This window comes from Nerophis lumbriciformis, linkage group LG12 (genome assembly GCF_033978685.3).
Source record: "Nerophis lumbriciformis linkage group LG12, RoL_Nlum_v2.1, whole genome shotgun sequence".
NCBI lineage: Eukaryota > Metazoa > Chordata > Actinopteri > Syngnathiformes > Syngnathidae > Nerophis > Nerophis lumbriciformis.
Window position 1 is genome coordinate 45,945,603 of NC_084559.2, and position 21,622 is coordinate 45,967,224.

Here is a 21,622-nt window from a genome sequence, read left to right on the forward strand (position 1 = left end):
GGTTTTCAGTAACTAACCCAACACTGTTGACACCAATATCTAGCGGCTGGAGGTCTTTTGTCAATCCACCCGGAATGACGGCGAGTATTGAATTAAGCGCGTAAGCGTGTCTCTTAATGTGATGTTATGAGCTAGCAAATATAACAACTACACTACCCAGCATGCAACGATAGTGACGAGCATGCGCGGTAGCCCTGAGAAGCGTTGTTGTATGCTGGGAGTTAGAATGTGGTTATGAGCACGCTGTGAGTAAACGTTGAGAACTCAGTTAACACGCCTCGTCTGCATTATTTATAATTAGACAGACAACACACTTAATAGGAGCCATTTTGGGGTCTTTACATAAACACACAAATGGAAATGAAACGTCACATATCCCAGCATGCACCGCGTGCTTCTTCTTCTTCCGGGGCGGGTGGTTGCTTACAGTAGAAGAAGAAGCGCTTCCTGTTCTATGGGGGCGGGTGCTTACCTTGGCGGTTGCTTGCGTAGAAGAAGAAGCGCTTCCTGTTCTACCGGGAAAAAATATGGCGGCTGTTTACCGAAGTTGCGAGATCGAAACTTTATGAAAATGAATCGTAATATTAATCCATATATAAAGCGCACCGGGTTAAAAGCCGCACTGTCAGCTTTTGAGTAAATTTGTGGTTTTTAGGTGCGGCTAATAGTGCGGAAAATACGGTAGCTAGCCATGTCTTAAATCACCTCTTCCTGAGGGCGTTTTAGTTTTGTAACTTCACCTTTATCGTTAGTTTTCAAGCCAAAATACGTCCATTCTCCCTTTTCTGTCTACACACTGTGTCTGCTTGTAAGTACTCTGTGATTCTGCGCTACCGAACATGCTCGTCTGCTCGTAAAACCAGCAATGTCACGACGTGACTTCGATGCGGGCGCGGGGAGCTGCGGGACCGGTACGTCTCAGAGACGGTATCGTACCGAATATGATTTATTAGTATCGCGGTACTATACTAATACCGGTATACTGTACAACCCCGCGGCACAGTGGTTGAAAAACACTGCTCTAAGGTGTCCGAGGGTTGAGGTTCCCGCACTGTGCCAACAAGCCAACATATTATTTATCCTGCTATAAAATTACAGGTTTACATTACTTGAATGTGGCCCCGTTTAACATGACCCTATCATTTAACAGCTAATGAATCAAAATCAAAGCACAGCAGGTTTGTCTCATACAAGCCAAACAGTAGTGTCCCTTTAGGAAAAAAAAAGTCAAGAGTGCACTTGGAGAAGGAACAGTGTGGGATAAAGAGTTAGCCATGGCACCAGTCATAATCCACTCTTCAAAAGAGCCAGATGGAGAGGCTAAGGTTTCAGTCCAAATATTGTTTTTGGACTGAGGAGTGCACTGGCTCTCGAAGTCTCCCCATCTCAGCGTAGACTTCTCACCCAAAGCTACAGCACGCTGCAGTCGTACCCTGCTCTCTCTCGAAGCCGCTTCCTGCTGTGTTTTATCAGGTCCTGTCTCCTAAAAGCAACAGAACTCATCAGGACGCAGCTCCGCGGGACCTGTCGGGTCAGTCCTTGTTAATCTGCCGTGGTCTGGGTTAGGTTTAGGCGTTTATCAGCCATATCAGATCTGGAGTGTTGACTTAAGGTCAGCACTTCCAATCCATCATTTTCATCGTAAATCACTCTCAATGTTTTCACTGAGCGTGATTCACCGTGAAAACGTTGCTTAAAGGTGCCGGAGCAAGGGGGTCCTAAATCAGCGGTGTAACCCTGAGACACTCGATAAACATACAGTCGTGGAGTTTGTGTCTGGATTGGTAGGCCTGTGGGGCAGAAAGGTATGTGCCTTGCGGGGATTGTGCGCTAACGGCCTCCCCTCGCTCTCTAATGTTGAACACACACAGAGCGACCTTGTGTGCAGCAGAGGGCTGAAGTCAGCACAGCCGTCAGACTGCACCGCTGGCGAAAGAGGAAAAGCACACAAATTTGCACGTAAATATTTGTTTTGACGGCCCAATTGGACTCAGAAGACAAATGCGCTGAAATTGCCAGAAATGATGACAGAATTGTACAGTAGTGCTGTATACACCAATACACACCCAGAGATCAAGCATATCATTATTTCATTCAAGTCTTTCCAATATTTATTTCGATGTTGTGGTTATTATTTTGAGACATATGGGCAGTGATATGTATATTTCAAATAAAAATATATTGACTTACAGCTTTAATTTTAGAGGTTTCACAAAAATATGGCATATACATGTTTGTTAAATGTAGTCTTTTGACAATTTAACTTTCTAAATCATTTGACACAGTGTATCAAAATGTGCTTTGATGTATATATATATATATATATATATATATATATATATATTATATAGACCACTCCTTGACAAAATTGGTACAGTTCAGCTACATTTGTTGGTTTTCTGACATGGACTTGTTTCTTTAGCATTGTCCACACGTTTAAGTCAGGTCTTTGGGAAGGTCATTCTAAAACCTTAATTCTAGCCTGATTTAGCCATTCCTTTACCACTTTTGACGTGTGTTTGGGGTCATTGTCCTGTTGGAACACCCAACTGCGCCCTAGATGATTTTAGGTTGTCCTGAAGAATTTGGAGGTAATCCTCCTTTTTCATTGTCCCATTTACTCTCTGTAAAGCAGTGGTTCTCAACCTTTTTTCAGTGATGTACCCCCTTTGAACATTTTTTTAATTCAAGTACCCCCTAATCCGAGCAAAGCATTTTTGGTTGAAAAAAAGAGATAAAGAAGTAAAATACAGCACTATGTCATCAGTTTCTGATTTATTAAATTGTATAACAGTGCAAAATATTGCTAATTTGTAGTGGTATTTCTTGAACTATTTGGAAAAAAAGATATCAAAATAACTAAAAACTAGGTTGAAAAATAAACAAGTGATTCAATTATAAATAAAGATTTCTACACATAGAAGTAATCATCAACTTAAAGTGCCCTCTTTGGGGATTGTAATAGAGATCCATCTGGATTCTTGAACTTAATTCAAAACATTTCTTCACAAAAAAGGAAATCTTTAACATCAATATTTATGAAACATGTCCACAAAAAATCTAGCTGTCAACACTGAATATTGCATTGTTGCATTGTAATGAATGGAATAGCCTACTTGATTTGATGTTCAGTTTATGAACTTACATTCATATTTTGTTGAAGTATTATTCAATAAATATATTTATAAAGGATTTTTGAATTGTTGCTAGTTTTAGAATATTTAAAAAAAATCTCACGTACCCCTTGGCGTACCTTCAAGTACCCCCAGGGGTACGCGTACCCCCATTTGAGAACCACTGCTGTAAAGCACCAGTTCCATTGGCAGCAAAACAGACCCGGAGCATAATACTACCACCACCATCCTTGACGGTGGGCATGGTATTCCAGGGATTAAAGGCCTCACCTCTTCTCCTCCAAACATATTGCTGGGTATTGTGGCCAAACAGATACATTTTAGTTTCATCTGAAATCACATGGACAAAGATAAGACCTTCTGGATGAAGGTTCTGTGGTCAGATGAAACAAAAATTTAGCTGTTTGGCCACAATACACAGCAATATGTTTGGAGGAGAAAAAGTGAGGCCTTTATTCCCAGGAACACCATTCATACCGTCAAGCATGATTTACCTTGTGTTTTTCCAAACGGGGCTTGTAACACGGCAGTAAAATGGCTGATCAAACAGAACAGAGCATAGACCCACTAGCTGCGGAAGCCAGCTCTGTAATCAGCTAAACAGATTAAATAACTCCACGGTGACGCTTTGGTGCTTTTACGAAACTGAAACAATACAAAAAGAATGCCATTGTAAGTTACTAATAATAACACAGACACTCGTAAATGTGTTAGCATATCCGCTAATGCTAACGACGCTAGCTTGATAACCTTGCGATAACACGTACAAATATGCATGAAAACACTCCTAAATACATCACACATGGGACGGTTTCCCGAGAGTAAATTGTTTTACCGGTAGGTAAATTGTAATTTGTAAAACTTCACCACTGTTTGAGCGCTGTTTTCAGCACATGCTAGATATTAGTGATCAATGTTCTCACCTGCTGCCAATCCTAATCAGGGAGCTTTAGAAGCCAGCCCTACTGCTTAGTTGGGGCTGGATCATTATTTTGTGTTATTGGTGTTTGTGTGTCGATACTATGGCTGTAAGCTTTCTATACAGGTAAAAGCCAGTAAATTAGAATATTTTGAAAAACTTGATTTATTTCAGTAATTGCATTCAAAAGGTGTAACTTGTACATTATATTTATTCATTGCACACAGACTGATGCATTCAAATGTTTATTTCATTTAATTTTGAGGATTTGAAGTGGCAACAAATGAAAATCCAAAATCCCGTGTGTCACAAAATTAGAATATTACTTAAGGCTAATACAAAAAAGGGATTTTTAGAAATGGTGGCCAACTGAAAAGTATGAAAATGAAAAATATGAGCATGTACAATACTCAATACTTGGTTGGAGCTCCTTTTGTCTCAATTACTGCGTTAATGCGGCGTGGCATGGAGTCCATGAGTTTCTGGCACCGCTCAGGTGTTATGAGAGCCCAGGTTGCTCTGATAGTGGCCTTCAACTCTTCTGCGTTTTTGGGTCTGGCATTCTGCATCTTCCTTTTCACAATACCCCACAGATTTTCTATGGGGCTAAGGTCAGGGGAGTTGGCGGGCCAATTTAGAACAGAAATACCATGGTCCGTAAACCAGGCACGGGTAGATTTTGCGCTGTGTGCAGGCGCCAAGTCCTGTTGGAACTTGAAATCTCCATCTCCATAGAGCAGGTCAGCAGCAGGAAGCATGAAGTGCTCTAAAACTTGCTGGTAGACGGCTGCGTTGACCCTGGATCTCAGGAAACAGAGTGGACCGACACCAGCAGATGACATGGCACCCCAAACCATCACTGATGGTGGAAACTTTACACTAGACTTCAGGCAACGTGGATCCTGTGCCTCTCCTGTCTTCCTCCAGACTCTGGGACCTCGATTTCCAAAGGAAATGCAAAATTTGCATGGTTGGGTGATGGTTTGGGGTGCCATGTCATCTGCTGGTGTCGGTCCACTCTGTTTCCTGAGATCCAGGGTCAACGCAGCCGTCTACCAGCAAGTTTTAGAGCACTTCATGCTTCCTGCTGCTGACCTGCTCTATGGAGATGGAGATTTCAAGTTCCAACAGGACTTGGCGCCTGCACACAGCGCAAAATCTACCCGTGCCTGGTTTACGGACCATGGCATTTCTGTTCTAAATTGGCCCGCCAACTCCCCTGACCTTAGCCCCATAGAAAATCTGTGGGGTATTGTGAAAAGGAAGATGCAGAATGCCAGACCCAAAAACGCAGAAGAGTTGAAGGCCACTATCAGAGCAACCTGGGCTCTCATAACACCTGAGCAGTGCCAGAAACTCATCGACTCCATGCCACGCCGCATTAACGCAGTAATTGAGGCAAAAGGAGCTCCAACCAAGTATTGAGTATTGTACATGCTCATATTTTTCATTTTCATACTTTTCAGTTGGCCAACATTTCTAAAAATCCCTTTTTTGTATTAGCCTTAAGTAATATTCTAATTTTGTGACACACGGAATTTTGGATTTTCATTTGTTGCCACTTCAAATCATCAAAATTAAATGAAATAAACATTTGAATGCATCAGTCTGTGTGCAATGAATAAATATAATGTACAAGTTACACCTTTTGAATGCAATTACTGAAATAAATCAAGTTTTTCAAAATATTCTAATTTACTGGCTTTTACCTGTATATGCTTAGCTTTCCCTGCTCCCCTGTTGCATGAGTTTTTGTTTTGCTGTTTATTAAATATACTTTTACTTGCAAACTGTCTCCTGTCTGCACATCTTGGGGTTTCAGTCCTATCATATCCCATCATAAAAAGCTCAGAGGATAGGCCACAAATATTAGTCGTAAATGTGTTCCCTATTTTTTGTTAATTGCAACTAATCGTCATTAAAACTAAAGCGTGTGAATGTTTATTAAAGCTTGAGTGTAGGATTGCAGCTATCCATTATTTTATTAGATTAGGCCTCAACGTTGGCAATGTTCAAATCCAGGCTGAGAACTCTCTTAATTGCGCATGTGACTTTGATTGATTGATTGATTGAGACTTTTATTAGTAAATTGCACAGTACAGTACATATTCCGTACAATTGACCACTGAATGGTAGCACCCGAATAAGTTTTTCAACTTGTTTAAGTTGGGGTCTACGTTAGTCAATTCATGGTAGACAACTGAAAGTATTTGATCAACTCTTTTTAATGAGGAATTGAATTGTTTGTTTTTTTATGACGATTATATTTTATTATTTCCATGATGAATTCAAATATTTATTTTGCCTTCTTGTAATTTTCTTTAAAGGACTTTGAATTGCCTTGTTTACAAATTGTGCTCTACAAATAAACTTGCTTTGCCTTCCCTGGAGGGAAAAGTCTGGCTTCCCGGTCCTTAGCTTTTTGGAAATGCAGCCGCCAAAACAATTATGTTGAATGTCCCTTTCCTATACCAACCCTGTTGAAGGGACAGGTGAATATTGCACAATAATAAAGTACCTTTAGGACCAGTTTAATCTAAAACACAATATTATACTGTAAGTACTGGGTCCTCACTTTGTCTCCATTTGAGTTTAGGTGTCCTTTACCTGGAAAACATTGAATACCCCTAAACCAAGGGTGTCAAACTCATTTTAGATCGTGGGTAGCATGGAGAAAAATCTACTCCCAAGTGGGCCGGACTGGTAAAATCACAGCACGATAACTTAAAAATAAAGACAACTTCAGATTATTTTCTTTGTTTAGAAATAGAACAAACACATTCTGAAATTCTACAAATCATAATGTTGTTGGGTTTTTTTTTACAATTACCTGTTGCGGTTAATAGTATGTATACTTAATTTGTCGTTACTTATATTTTCTGAATAAATGATGTGATAATGTTCATGAGTCAACTCCATCCATCCATTTTCTACCGCTTATTCCCTTTGAGGTCGCGGGGGGCGCTGGAGCCTATCTCAGCTACAATCGGGCGGAAGGCGGGGTACACCCTGGACAAGTCGCCACTTCATCGCAGGGCATGAGTCAACTCAATGGTATTAATATTTAATCCATCAAAATACAACAATTACAGTATATCAAAATCAAATTACAGTATGTTATTTATGTATTTTGATCATTTTCCTCGACTGATGTACTAACATTATGTCGTTTATTTTGTACATATGTAGCATCATCTACAAAGATACAAAGAATTGTTATTGTGACATCCAGTGGACACATTTAGAACAACTGTTTCTTTCATTCAAAAACTTCAGGTTAATTTTTATACATAGCAAACTCATCCCACGGCCTGATCCGGCCCTCAGGCCGTATGTTTGACACCCTTGCCCTAAACTAAAAACCCACCTATGCTCATGGTGACTTTACCGAAGTAAGACAGCATGTTGAGCCACAGACCGCCATGCTGCGTCTTCTGTTTTTAACTTAGTGCTCTGTTAAAAAGTCATTCAGGTACTATTCCTGAATTATTTCTTGCATATTCATCTGAAAAGTGAGATAGAATGCTCTTCAACCAGCCCACTACTGGTAAAGCATTCTGTTTAAAGGAAGTCTTCCATCAAAAACACACAAATGTCGGACAATGCCAATGTTTGTTCATAAGTTTGTGTAATATTAAAGATGAGGCAATGCATAAATGAGCTTTCCGGGTATCGCCACCACAGTGAAGGTTACTTTGATCTTACTCCCGCCTTCATATGCCGGGCTTGTTATAATTAAATTAACTTCCACCATTTTACCGCACCCCAGCCCCACCCTTGCACATTACTGAATTCCTGTCCATGAGGTCAGAACAAATATCGGAGCGGACTGATCCGGGCTGTATAGTGGCCCAGTTAGTCATGGTGGTAGAAATAACCAAAAATAAACATATTACGTGTTTCTGGGCAGAGCTAATTAAGTAAACAATACAACAAGATCAATACAAAGTATATTCCACAGTCAGTGGGGCAAGTATACCTATCATCAAGGGAACACCCCTCAAAGCAGACTTTTGAATATTCTCTGGGAAAAAAAAAATCAATATTTTACTCATCTTTCCCTTCCATCAACCTTGAATGTCTGATTCAGGAGCAGCAAAACACACTAATCTGAGTGGCGTCAGATTTTGGCAGCAGCTACTTGACTGATAAAATTACAATTATCCCTCTGGCAGCCCCTCAAAACTGTGCTAATGTGAAAACAGTCGCAAAGAAAATTACACTTGTTAAGCTTTTAATTGCATTTAGGTGAATGTATCATTACGCAGGAGAAGTGACTTGCCACCTTTTCAGCTGTTTTGGAAAACTCATAACTTGGATGGAGACGTTCGATTTTTATCGAGTGAAATCGAAAAGTATTTTTTTCTCGAGCCCCGTGCCGCGTCCAAAAAATGTCAGTAATAAAAACACTTAGTAAAATGAGCTTATAATCACCAAATTATAGGTGTGTACCATTTTGCATGGTATTTTGGCATTAGACAAGATGATATCAGTGGTGGCTAATCTGTTGCCTTGGATCGTTAGTGATTCACATATTTCACTGAAAGGAAAGCCTATTTGTTCATGATTTTGGCAACGTCTATAGCCTGGGTCATTAGCATAGAAAAGTCATATTTAACATTGCTCAGCTGGAATAACAAGACAAATATGATATTGTAGATGCGTTTTGCAGAGCGATACAATTTTTGAGGATTTTTGAAAGAAGACTGCAGGCTTTTTGAGAATGTCATTGACATTGGCAGTGTGGAGGCTACTATGTGAACAGTTTTATCAGAATTTCTTTGTGAAAATGACAGTGACCTGATTTGTTGACATTTTTATCGTGATAATAAAATGTTCTAAAGTCTGTTTTTCCAGCATGAATTTGTAGAAGTTCTACAAATCTTAAAGGCCTACTGAAATGCGATTTTCTTATTGAAACGGGGATAGCAGGTCCATTCTGTGTGTCATACTTGATCATTTCGCGATATTGCAATATTTTTGCTGAAAGGATTTAGTAGAGAACATCGACGATAAAGTTCGCAACTTTTGGTCGCTAATAAAAAAGCCTTGCCTGTACCGGAAGTAGCAGACGATATGCGCGTGACGTCACAGGTTGTGGAGCTCCTCACATCTGCACATTGTTTACAATCATGGCCACCAGCAGCGACAGCGATTCGGACCGAGAAAGTGACGATTTCCCCATTAATTTGAGCGAGGATGAAAGATTTGTGGATGAGGAAAGTGAGAGTGAAGGACTAGAGGGCAGTGGGAACGATTCAGATAGGGAAGATGCTGTGAGAGGCGGGTGGGACCTGATATTCAGCTGAGAATGACTAAAACAGTAAATAAACACAAGACATATATATACTCTATTAGCCACAACACAACCAGGCTTATATTTAATATGCCACAAATTAATCCCGAATAACAAACACCTCCCCCCTCCCGTCCATATAACCCACCAATACAACTCAAACACCTGCACAACACACTCAATCCCACAGCCCAAAGTACCGTTCACCTCTCCAAAGTTCATATAACACATATATTTCCCCATAGTCCCCAAAGTTACGTACGTGACATGCACATAGCGGCACGCACGTTCGGGCAAGCGATCAAATGTTTGAAAGCCGCAGCTGCATGCGTACTCACGGTACCGCATCTGCGCATCCAACTCAAAGTCCTCCTGGTAAGAGTCTCTGTTGTCCCAGTTCTCCACAGGTAAAGCTTGACTGTCATCTTTCGAGAATGTAAACAATGAAACATGTGTTATCCGGCACAACAGTCAGGGGGTGCATTCTACGGCGGGGGTGCGTTATCCGGCACAACACCTGCCGCAATACACCGCTTCCCACCTACAGCTTTCTTCTTTGCTGTCTCCATTGTTCATTGAACAAATTACAAAAGATTCACCAACACAGATGTCCAGAATACTGTGGAATTTTGCGATGAAAACAGACGACTTAATAGCTGGCCACCATGCTGTCCCAAAATGTCCTCTACAATCTGTGACATCACGCGCAGGCGTCATCATACCGAGACGTTTTCAGCAGGATATTACGCGCAAAATTTAAAATTGCACTTTAGTAAGCTAACCCGGCCGTATTGGCATGTGTTGCAATGTTAAGATTTCATCATTGATATATAAACTATCAGACTGCGTGGTCGGTAGTAGTGGGTTTCAGTAGGCCTTTAACAAGTAGATCTTGGCCACCACTTGATAAAACTAAATTAAACCTTAATAAAATAAACACACTCAAAGTTTGATATAGTGCGTTCCTATATATCGCGACCTTATATAAAATGTGCCATGGACCCTGAATTTTCATTAGTTTGGAACCGAGATTGGTTCGTCATCTCCTGCCTCGGTGTTTGGGAATGTTGTCAGGGTCACCCCACTCTGTGACGTGGGCGAACAATCCACGTCACGTGGGGGCACTATCCACCAAGCACCTTCAGGTAGCCGTACTGTACTTACTCTTGTTTGTGGAATAAATTGTTAAACTTCAATTCTAGTCACCTCTTATCATTTTAGACAGCCTTAGAACTAACAAAGCTGGGTGAACTTTTCCCTCCCACAATGAAGGGTTCTAATACCATCATTGAAATAATCGTTGACTAGCTTTATTGCAGAAGGTCCTTAAAAACAACAGAGTATGCCCGTAACGCTGACAAAATTGACTACAATCAAATTTCTACTGTAGAGGACACTGGTTCTCTGGAAAATGAAGTGGGACCTCAATTTATGAACTCAATTGGTTTTTGAACATGGTTGGCAAACCGAAAAGTTTGTATATTGATACAGAGTTCCCCATAAGAAACAATGTACACATGAATAATTGCTTATAGCCTCGACAAAGGTCCCTATTTAAGTAAAAAATGCACATGTTCTATCCCAGCAGACGCAATACATTGATACAACATTGATTACACATACATGTCCTTTTAAAACTGACTTTGAAAAAATGTTGCAAAATAGTTGTATTTGTAAATTGAGACAACATTGATGTCCAACATTGGATCCATGTTGTTGGTTGGGAAATGACCAAAATCCAATGGTCAAATCAACGTCACAACCTGACATGAAATAAACATAGTCAAAAAGTATGTTTTTTCAATTTCCCCTCGGGGATTGATAAAGTATTTCTGAATCTGATTATTTCTGATTCTGATTGTTTCAACATTGTATTTGTGTTGTAGAATATTGGTTGGGAAATGACCAAAATTCAATGGTCAAATCAACGTCAGAACCCAACATTGATTAAACGTTGTCAACAAGCATGTTGTTTCAACGTTATGAAAACCCCCAAAACAATTTAGTTAAATATCCCTGCCTTAAATGCTTTAAATCAGGGGTGTCAAACTCATTTTAGCTCAGGGGTCGCATGGATTAAAATGTATTGCCACGTGGGCCAGACGGGTAAAATCATGGCATAATAACTTAAAAGTACAACTACGACAACTTAAAATGGTTTTCTTCGTTTTACTTCGGCCCAAAATAGAACAAGTATATTCTGAAAATAATTCTCTCGACAAAACACTTCAAGTTAGTTGAAAAATCCGAGGAAAAAAATGGTGCAGTTTCAAAAACACCCTGAAGAACACAATGAACTTAGACTTAGTGTATCTACACAGCAATTAAACTCTATGTCACAGCCCATCTAGGATTGAACAAAACATAAAATAAAGCATAAATACAAACGCTTCTATGTATCAACTACCTCGTTTGTCATTTACACTGTTCACTTTCTTTAAATTTGCACAGAAGAGAATCATTTCCACAGAACTATATCAATGTGCAGTTTTTTTTTTAAATGGTAAATGGGTTATACTTGTATAGCGCTTTTCTACCTTCAAGGTACTCAAAGCGCTTTGACGCTATTTCCACATTCACCCATTCACACATACATTCACACAATGATGGTGGGAGCTGCCATGAAAGGCCCTAACCACGATCCATCAAGAGCAAGGGTGAAGTGTCTTGCTCAAGGACACAACGGACGTTACGAGGTTGGTAGAAGGTGGGGATCGAACCAGGAACCCTCAGGTTGCTGGCACGGCCACTCCTCTATCCATGCCACGCCAAACCCTTAATTGTTTATTTTACTCCTGTTTGTTTTACGTTGAGTCGATGGGGCGGAGTCGCAGCCCCGCTTTACCGTGTATCTCACCCCCAGTAAAAACAATTTGCTTGCCTAACAGAATTGCTATTGCGACATCAAGTGGACACATTCAGAACAGCAGTTTCTTTGATTTAAACATACAACTCAATTACAATTACACTTAGCAAACTCATCTCACGGGCCGGACTAAACATGTTCGCAGGTCTGATCCGCATGTTTGACATCCCTGCTTAAAATGCCCACTGAGCTTAAGTTCATTGTGACCCCTGCAGTTTTTTGCAACTTTCGAGATTTTTGTTTGTCTTCCTGAAAATGTACAAAAGGTGGAACTTCAGAATGCTTTTAAATTCTCTCATCTCTTCAAAACCTCCTGAATCAAATGCAAAGAATGTCGTGAGTAAGTTTGGGACGAGTGAAGGTGAAAAGGGGGCGGGGGGTGTCCGTTTGTCACTCAGCATTCCTGTAGGGGCACTGATCCCTGCGATACAGTATGCTCCATGCAGCGCTGACAAAGGTATGGGCCGGGTGGGTGTATGCGAAATAGTCGGGGCTGTCACTGATCCCCCGGAAGGCTAAATTTACCGAGCGTTTGATTGACAGGGGCAGGTGGATTCAGCTGGGACAGTGGAAGGGGGGCGGCATACATCGGGGGCGAGGGGGGGAGGTGTTCGGAAAGAACTACACCTGATTTCAGTTCAGATGCGGATAGACGTCGGGGGCAAACGCACAACCCAAATCGGGTGTTTCTATTCAAAGCCAGCTGGTCTGGCTTTATCACATGCAGGGCGGTTTTGTACTTTTGTTCGTTATTTTACCCCTCACTTTTTTGTTTTGTTTTTTTAAGTTTCGGGGCCTCAGCTGGTTCTGCAGGGTGTGACTTCCTGGGGAAGCAGAGAAACGGCACAGGTGAGTTTTCCCTTTTTTTTTTATTCCTCTCTTATTGCCGTTGAATTGTGGCTGCTCAGTAGGCCATGACTTCCTAAACGGATTAAGCAGTCAATTCAAAGTTCCATTCCAGCCTCTCCTCTTGAATCATGATATTTATTGTTCATTTCTGGATTTAATGACCCCTGTCCTTGTCAGTTATACCAGTGAGAGTAAACAAGGCCAACAGAAACTGTTGTTTACGTAGCACAGGTTTGTCCAAAGTACGGCCCGCGGGCCAAATGCGTCCCGTCGGCGTCTTCAAATTGGCCCGCGAGATGTCATAAGTTTAATAAGGAATCTTATATTCATTTTAAAAGTATAACATTTTAAATGCTGCTATTTTGACACAATCTAGTGCAGTGTTTTTCAACCAGTGTGCCGTGAGATACAGTCTGGTGTGCCGTGGGAGTTTATCTAATTTCACCTAAATGGGTTAAAAATATTTTTTTGCAAACCACTAATTATAATCCGCAAATGTGCCATTGTTGAGTGTCTGTGCTGTCAAGAGCTCGGCAGAGTAACCGTGCAATACTCTTCCATATCAGTAGGTGGCAGCAGGTAGCTAATTGCTTTGTAGATGTCGGGAACATGGTTTGTCGTGATCACAATATTCGGGAGGCAGCGTGTAGGTAAAAAGGTGTCTAAAACTTAAACCAAAAATAAACAAAATGCTAGTGCCGCTAAGTGCCGCTGAGAAAAGGTATTAAAGCTTAGGGATGGCTATGCAAAACAAAACTAAAACTGAACTGGCTGCAAAGTAAACAAAAACGGAATGCTGGACGACAGCAAAGACTTACAGAGTGTGGAGCAGACGGCGTGCACAAAGTACATCCGTACATGACATGATAATCAACAATGTCCACACAAAGACGGATAGCGTCCGCACAACTTAAATAGTCTTGATTGCGAAAACAAAGCTGGTGTGGGGAATAGCGTTCAAGGAAGACATGAAACTGCTGCAGGAAAATACCAACAAAAGAGGAAAAGCCACCAAAATAGGAGCGCAACACAAGAACTAAAACACTACACACAGTAAAACACCAAAAAACTAAAAATTAGTCACGGCGTGATGTGACAGGTCGTGACAGTACAACTATTTTGAAACAAGAGCTATAGTGATCCATGGTTGGTTATGGTTTAAAGTCATATCCAACAATTGCGGGAACAACTTTTTATTGTCAATATCGGCTACTGTACTGTGTTTCATTTTTTTTATGTTTTCTGCTGATGGTGTGCCTCGGGATTTTTTCAATGAAAAAATTGTGCTTTGGCTCAGAAAAGGTTGAAAAACACTGATCTAGTTGACAACATGAGTTTTTTTCCTGGTGAAAGACTTGTTATGTTTGGAATGTGCAGCATCTATTTTATATGACCGAATAGCAAACAACCTTCCCTAGTCATGGAGCAAAAACAATCTAAAAAAATTCCAACCAACACAAAATATAAACATATATGGATATTATAAAAAAAATGTCCAATCACCATAAAAAAATAAAATAAAATTGATGGGAAAATGCTTGACACTCTCCATACTTATCCATGTTTGGTGCATTTTAACTGCTTGATCATTCTGATTGATTACAAAACTTTAAGGAGTGTGTCACAGAAGTAAACAAGGTAGAAGTCAAACTTTCATATACTCTTAATATTCAATTATATTAATGTAATGTGTGTGTGTATGCATAAATATATGTATGCAGTCGGTTTTCGGCCCTCAACCACATTTTTTTAGCCCAATGCGGCCCCCAAGTCAACATTTTTGGACACCCGTGACTTAGCGTTTTTCCTCGCAACGACGCCAGAGACGCTCCATTGACGAAGGCGTGGTCGCATGCCAGCTGTTGCCAATCATTTCTGCCGAGCACTTAGGGAACAGATCACCGAGGCACCTGGAAAAGTGTGCCTTAAAGTTTTACCATCCACGTTTTTATACCTCCAAAGTAAGACAAATGGTCGGAGGCGTTAAAGTGTAACGTAATATAGTGTTATTTCTCTGTTTCTAATTCTTCACAGTCAGTTTAGGTTAGTGCTACATTTAGGGGTAATTGCTTAGAACATCTCCGTGCACAGTTTGGAACCGTCGGTGAGAGAAAAGCGCTTCAACATGCTGTTTGTTTTAAAAATGACTCATTTCCTCAAGGTAGCTCCCCATGTAGCAAACACACGCTTCAGTAACAATACGCATCACAGGGTTTGGTGTTTAAGGGACAAAGTTTGGAGACAAAGTGAAACCTTTGACGCGGAAGCTGCGCAGAATCTTTTGTTCTTGGTGAAGGGATCCTGCAGGAGCAATAAGCAGAAGATAAAGAGTTCAGTTCAGTTTCAGTTTGTTTCGAACATACTTATGATACATCACATATTTCCAGTAGTTTCATTACATTTCGGAAAAGGAGTAGGAAGAAGCTGAGTTTATTTAATCCTAACCCTTTTAATTCCATAGCAATTGTATCCTATTTCCTTGTTCTCTGTAACAGAACAGTGAACAAATAAATAATAAACAAATAATATACCATAGTAAGTAGCCAAATATTAAATACATAAATAATCTTTGTCTCAATAAAAAAAAAAGGGTTCAACATATTCATCATAATTATAGTTCTGTGTACTTTGTGAACACTTGTAGTTTGAACAGTCTCTTAAACTGAATCATATTGGTGCTTTCTTTGATTTCTTTGGTTAATCCATTCCATCATTTAATTCCACGTACTGATTTGCTAAAGTGTTGTAAGAGCATACAAATGTTTTAAATTAGATTTTCCTTTTAAGTTTATATTTCTCATTTGTTGAGAAGAACTACAACAAGGTTTTTTTTGGGAGTTTAATAATTTAATTGTATTTTTTTGTGGCTAGAATCATTTCCCCTAACAATATCTGCTGTAATTAAAAGTACACAAATACATTATTGATACCAAAATAATAAACAGTTCAGTTTAATATGATTAGGAAAAGTTGCTGTTCTTTTTCTTAAAATATGTTGTCGGACATGCAGGCTATATTTATTCAGAATTTTTTTTTGCAGCATTATACACCTCATTGCAATTGTTTTGTTTTTTTTGCTATTTTTTATTTGTGAAACAATTTTTTTTCCAAAGTTGAATTTTGAATGTTTTGTACTAAAAATAATTAATAGAAAATAAGTTGTTAATTACTTTTTCGTGCATAATCAATATTTTAAGATTATAAAAACAAGGGCTGTCAAAACTAATGACTTAACTCATGTGATTAATCACAAAAAGTTATTGCATTAATTGATACATGCGGATTAATAACACAATTTATTTTCACAGTACATTTTCTGGCTGGTTAGCTGAAAAGGCAAACTATTTTCCTACTTCTTTAATTGAACTTGAATTTAATTTTATGCATATTTTGTACTAAAAATAATCAATGTGATATACATTATTGAATAATTACTTTTTCGTGCATAATCAATATTTTAAGATTATATAAACAAGGGCTGTCAAACCTAATGACTTAATTCATGTGATTAATCACAAAAAGTTCCTGCATTAATCATGTATATATGTATCACACAATTTATTTTCACTCCACATTCTCCTTTACCCTAACTGCGGCTGGTTACCTGAAAGGCAAACTATTTTTCTACTTTTTTAATCAAATTTTGATGCATATTTTGTAATAAAAATAATTAATGTAATATAAATCATTGAATAATTACTTTTTTGTGCCTAACAACATTATGTAAACTAGCACTGTCAAAAATAATGACTTAACTTGTGATTAATCAGAAAAAAAAGTTATTGCAATAATCATATATAAGCAGATTAATCACACAGATTATTTTCACTGTACATTCTCCTTTACCTTAACCACAGATGGTTACCAAAAAGGCTTGCATGGGAAACTGCATGATCTAAATTTTAAAAGTGTGATAAATTTGATTTAAAAATGTACAAACCCCGTTTCCATATGAGTTGTGAAATTGTGTTAGATGTAAATATCAACGGAATACAATGATTTGCAAATCATTTTCAACCCATATTCAATTGAATGCACTACAAAGACAAGATAGTTGATGTTCAAACTCATGAACTTATTTTTTTTTTTTTTGCAAATAATAATTAACTTAGAATTTCATGGCTGCAACATGTGCCAAAGTAGTTGGGAAGGGGCATGTTCACCACTGTGTTACATGGCCTTTCCTTTTAACAACACTCAGTACACGTTTGGGAACAGAGGAGACACATTTTTTAAGCTTCTAAGGTGGAATTATTTCCCATTCTTGCTTGATGTACAGCTTAAGTTGTTCAACAGTCCGGGGGTCTCCGTTGTGGTATTTTAGACTTCATAATGCGCCACACATTTTCAATGGGAGACAGGTCTGGACTACAGGCAGACCAGTTTAGTACCCGCACTCTTTTACTATGAAGCCACGTTGATGTAACACGTGGCTTGGCATTGTCTTGCTGAAATAAGCAGGGGCGTCCATGGTAACGTTGCTTGGATGGCAACATCCGTTGCTCCAAAACCTGTATGTACCTTTCAGCATTAATGGCGCTTTCACAGATGTGTAAGTTACCCATGTCTTGGGCACTAATACACCCCCATACCATCACAGATGCTGGCTTTTCAACTTTGCGCCTATAACAATCCGGATGGTTCTTTTCCTCTTTGGTCCGGAGGACACGACGTCCACAGTTTCCAAAAACAATTTAAAATGTGGACTCGTCAGACCACAGAACACTTTTCCACTTTGTATCAGTCCATCTTAGATGAGCACAGGCCCAGCGAAGCCGACGGCGTTTCTGGGTGTTGTTGATAAACGGTTTTTGCCTAGCATAGGAGAGTTTTAACTTGCTTTTACAGATGTAGCGACCAACTGTAGTTACTGACAGTGGGTTTCTGATGTGTTCCTGAGCCCATGTGGTGATATCCTTTACACACTGATGTCGCTTGTTGATGCAGTACAGCCTGAGGGATCGAAGGTCACAGGCTTAGCTGCTTACGTGCAGTGATTTTTCCAGATTCTCTGAACTCTTTGATGGTATTACGGACCGTAGATGGTGAAATCCCTAAATACCTTGCAATAGCTGGTTGAGAAAGGTTTTTCTTAAACTGTTCAACAAATTGCTCACGCTTTTGTTGACAAAGTGGTGACCCTCGCCCCATCCTTGTTTGTGAATGACTGAGCATTTCATAGAATCTACTTTTATACCCAATCATGGCACCCACCTGTTCCCAATTTGCCTGTTATCTTGTGGGATGTTCCAAATAAGTGTTTGATGAGCATTCCTCAACTTTATCAGTATTTATTGCCACCTTTCCCAACTTCTTTGTCACGTATTGCTGGCATCAAATTCTAAAGTTAATGATTATTTGCAAAAGCATATTCAGCTGAATATGGGTTGAAAATGATTTGCAAATCCTTGTATTCCGTTTATATTTACATCTAACACAATTTCCCAACTCATATGGAAACGGGGTTTGTATCATTTGCCAGCATTAATCAAAACATGATTTATCAAATCCTGCTGAGATGGACTTAAATTCAGTACAACTGCCTGACAACACGAGCACTACTGCACGCCACATGGGACAGTGAAAATGTATGGGAAAACGTGCCATTATCAGTGACTGAGCAGGAAGGAGCTTGGGATATGTTTGTGTTAACATTTCATATGAAACACCCTGTCACTCATTAATTTATATTTTACATATTGGACATGCACCAAAACAAGGGGCCCACAGAACGAGGGGCTCACGGCACATAATCTGCGTATAGGAAGGGCCGACATGTTCCCCCAGTCTAACTACCGTTCAGTCCACAGTCATGCCTCGTTTATAATTATTAATTGGTTACAGGCCCGGCCGCGATAAGTATATTTCTGCCGAGTAACAATTTCCTATTTATAAATCTAATAGTTTCATAGGTGGAGCTTAAAAAGCCTGTTTCAGACATTCCAAGTACTGTATTTTTAACATTATTAGAGCCCTTTAGGCATGAACTAACACCCTTATAGTCACCTTTACACTTGTTTTACCCAATATATTAAAATATCACAATATAAATTAATATATATACTGTACATATAAGACATAAATAAGACATGTTTTACAATAATATAGACACACATACACACACTGTTGTTGAACACAACCACAAACCAGTTGAAATACTGCAACCTGTTCGATGATGATGATCTGCAGTGCAATACAGAACCTTCAAATTGTTCATTGAAGTTAATTTTGTCATGACCTCCGTGACAGTTTTTGGACTTGTGTGTTTTGTTTTTTTCCCCAGTTTGCCTCTGAACGCTGGTTCCCACATCTGTTCCTGATTGGCAACCTGAACACACCTGTTCCTGGTTGACAATCAGGCTCCTACATACATTGTTCTGCCAAGTGTTCATAGTCGCTTCTGAGAGAGTGAGAGTGTGTTTGTTTCCTTTAGAACAGGGGTCTCCAAACTTTTTAACTTGGGGGCCACATTGGGCGGAAGAAATTTGGCCCGTGCACGAAAGCCGACTGCATGTAAAGTAACTGTGTGTTCTGTGTGTGTGTGTACATATTATATTATTTTAATGGATATAAAATGAATATAACTGGATATTAAGAGTGTGTGAAAGTTTGACTCCTACCTTGTTAACTTCCGTGACGATTTTCTTAAAATTTTGTAATCAATCAGAAACAACAAGCGCCTTAAATGCGCCTAACATGGATAAATGTGGCGAGTGTTTTACATGTTTTCGGCCATGCACTCTCACAAATTTAAATAGGCGTAAATGTATTTTTTATTTTTTATGGTGTTTAAACGTTTTTTATAATATCAACAACGTTCAGTAAGCAGGTTGTGTTATTTGTGACTGTGTGTTGACAATTTAAACCATGACTAGGGAAGGTTGTTGGATTTGTGTTATAAATGAATGCTGTGCAATCATTCCAAGTCATTGATCTGGTTTACTCACATTGTCCCTGAGATGGCAGCAAATCTTTAGCATTCAGAGTCCGCCTTTTTTTATGGATTGCGGAGCGCATTTGGGCCAAATTGAAGACGCTGGCGGGCGGGCCACACTAGCTGCACTCGCCTTCTTTTGTTATCAAATATACTTTTACCCGCATTGCACCTGCCGTTCTCTGCATCTTAAGGGTCACATTTTCAAGCAACACTTCCCATCGAGACACATGTAGCCATATTTCTATCCATCCATCCATCCATCCATCCATCCATCTTCTTACGCTTATCCGAGGTCGGGTCCCGGGGGCAGCAGCCTAAGCAGGGAAGCCCAGACTTCCCTCTCCACAGCCACTTCGTCCAGCTTTTCCCGGGGGATCCCGAGGCGTTCCCAGGCCAGCCAGGAGACATAGTCTTCCCAACGTGTCCTGGGTCGTCGGACGTGCCCTAAACACCTCCCTCGGGAGGCGATCGGGTGGCATCCTGACCAGATGCCCGAACCACCTCATCTGGCTCCTCTCGATGTGGAGGAGCAGCGGCTTTACTTTGAGCTCCCCTCGGATGACAGAACTTCTCACCGTATCTCTAAGGGAGAGCCCCGCCACCCGGCGGAGGAATCTCATTTCGGCCGCTTGTACCCGTGATCTTGTCCTTTCGGTCATAACCCAAAGCTCATGACCATAGGTGAGGATGGGAACGTAGATCGACCGGTAAATTGAGAGCTTTGCCTTCCGGCTCAGCTCCTTCTTCACCACAACGGATCGATACAGCGTCCGCATTACTGAAGACGCCGCACCGATCCGCCTGTCGATCTCACGATCCACTCTTCCCTCACTCGTGAACAAGACTCCGAGGTACTTGAACTCCTCCACTTGGGGCATGGTCTCCTCCGCAACCCGGAGATGGCACTCCACCCTTTTCCGGGCAAAAACCATGGACTCGGATTTGGAGGTGCTGATTCTCATCCCAGTCGCTTCACACTCAGCTGCGAACCGATCCAGTGAGAGCTGAAGATCCTGACCACATGAAGCCATCAGGACCACATCATCTGCAAAAAGCAGAGACCTAATCCTGCAGCCGCCAAACCGGATCCCCTCAACGCCTTGACTGCGCCTAGAAATTCTGTCCATAAAAGTTATGAACAGAATCGGTGACAAAGGGCAGCCTTGGCGGAGTCCAACCCTCACTGGAAACGTGTCCGCGTTTCCAGTGAGGGTTGGTAGCCATATTTATGAATGCTTAATCTAGGCCACAAATAAGTAAATGTGTTGAAATATGCATATCCCTGACTAATGATAGGTCATAATTAAATGCGAAATAGTGCAAAACCATTTTTTATAAAAAAATATTTGAAAAATTGTGACAGAATGAAGCCGCAAAACTCGAAGTGACGAGGGACAACTATATACTTCTTATCAGGTGTGTTTTGAATATTCATATTCGAAACGTGCACCCATGCAGGTGTCCTGAGCCAAAAGTTCCATACCAATCAGCACAAATATCAAGTGCAGGACAGGAAGTCTACATTCGACGTTACAATCCGCCTCCACAAGCCCAAATAGTATGACTAAAAGTGGACTACATTTATATGTTTTTATTATTTAAGAATGAATGTATTGGAGAA

General features: G+C 40.1%; 1 protein-coding gene across 1 annotated transcript in view; it reads left to right on the forward strand.

Annotated features, from left to right (window-relative positions):
- The first annotated feature begins 12,857 nt into the window (after positions 1–12,857).
- Positions 12,858–21,622, forward strand: part of mef2cb (myocyte enhancer factor 2cb) — a 209,452-nt gene continuing 200,687 nt past the window's right edge. Inside the window, exon 1 of the mRNA XM_061986647.2 lies at positions 12,858–13,064. The gene's annotated coding sequence lies outside the window, so the exon portion shown is untranslated. The remainder of the gene's footprint in view (positions 13,065–21,622) is intronic.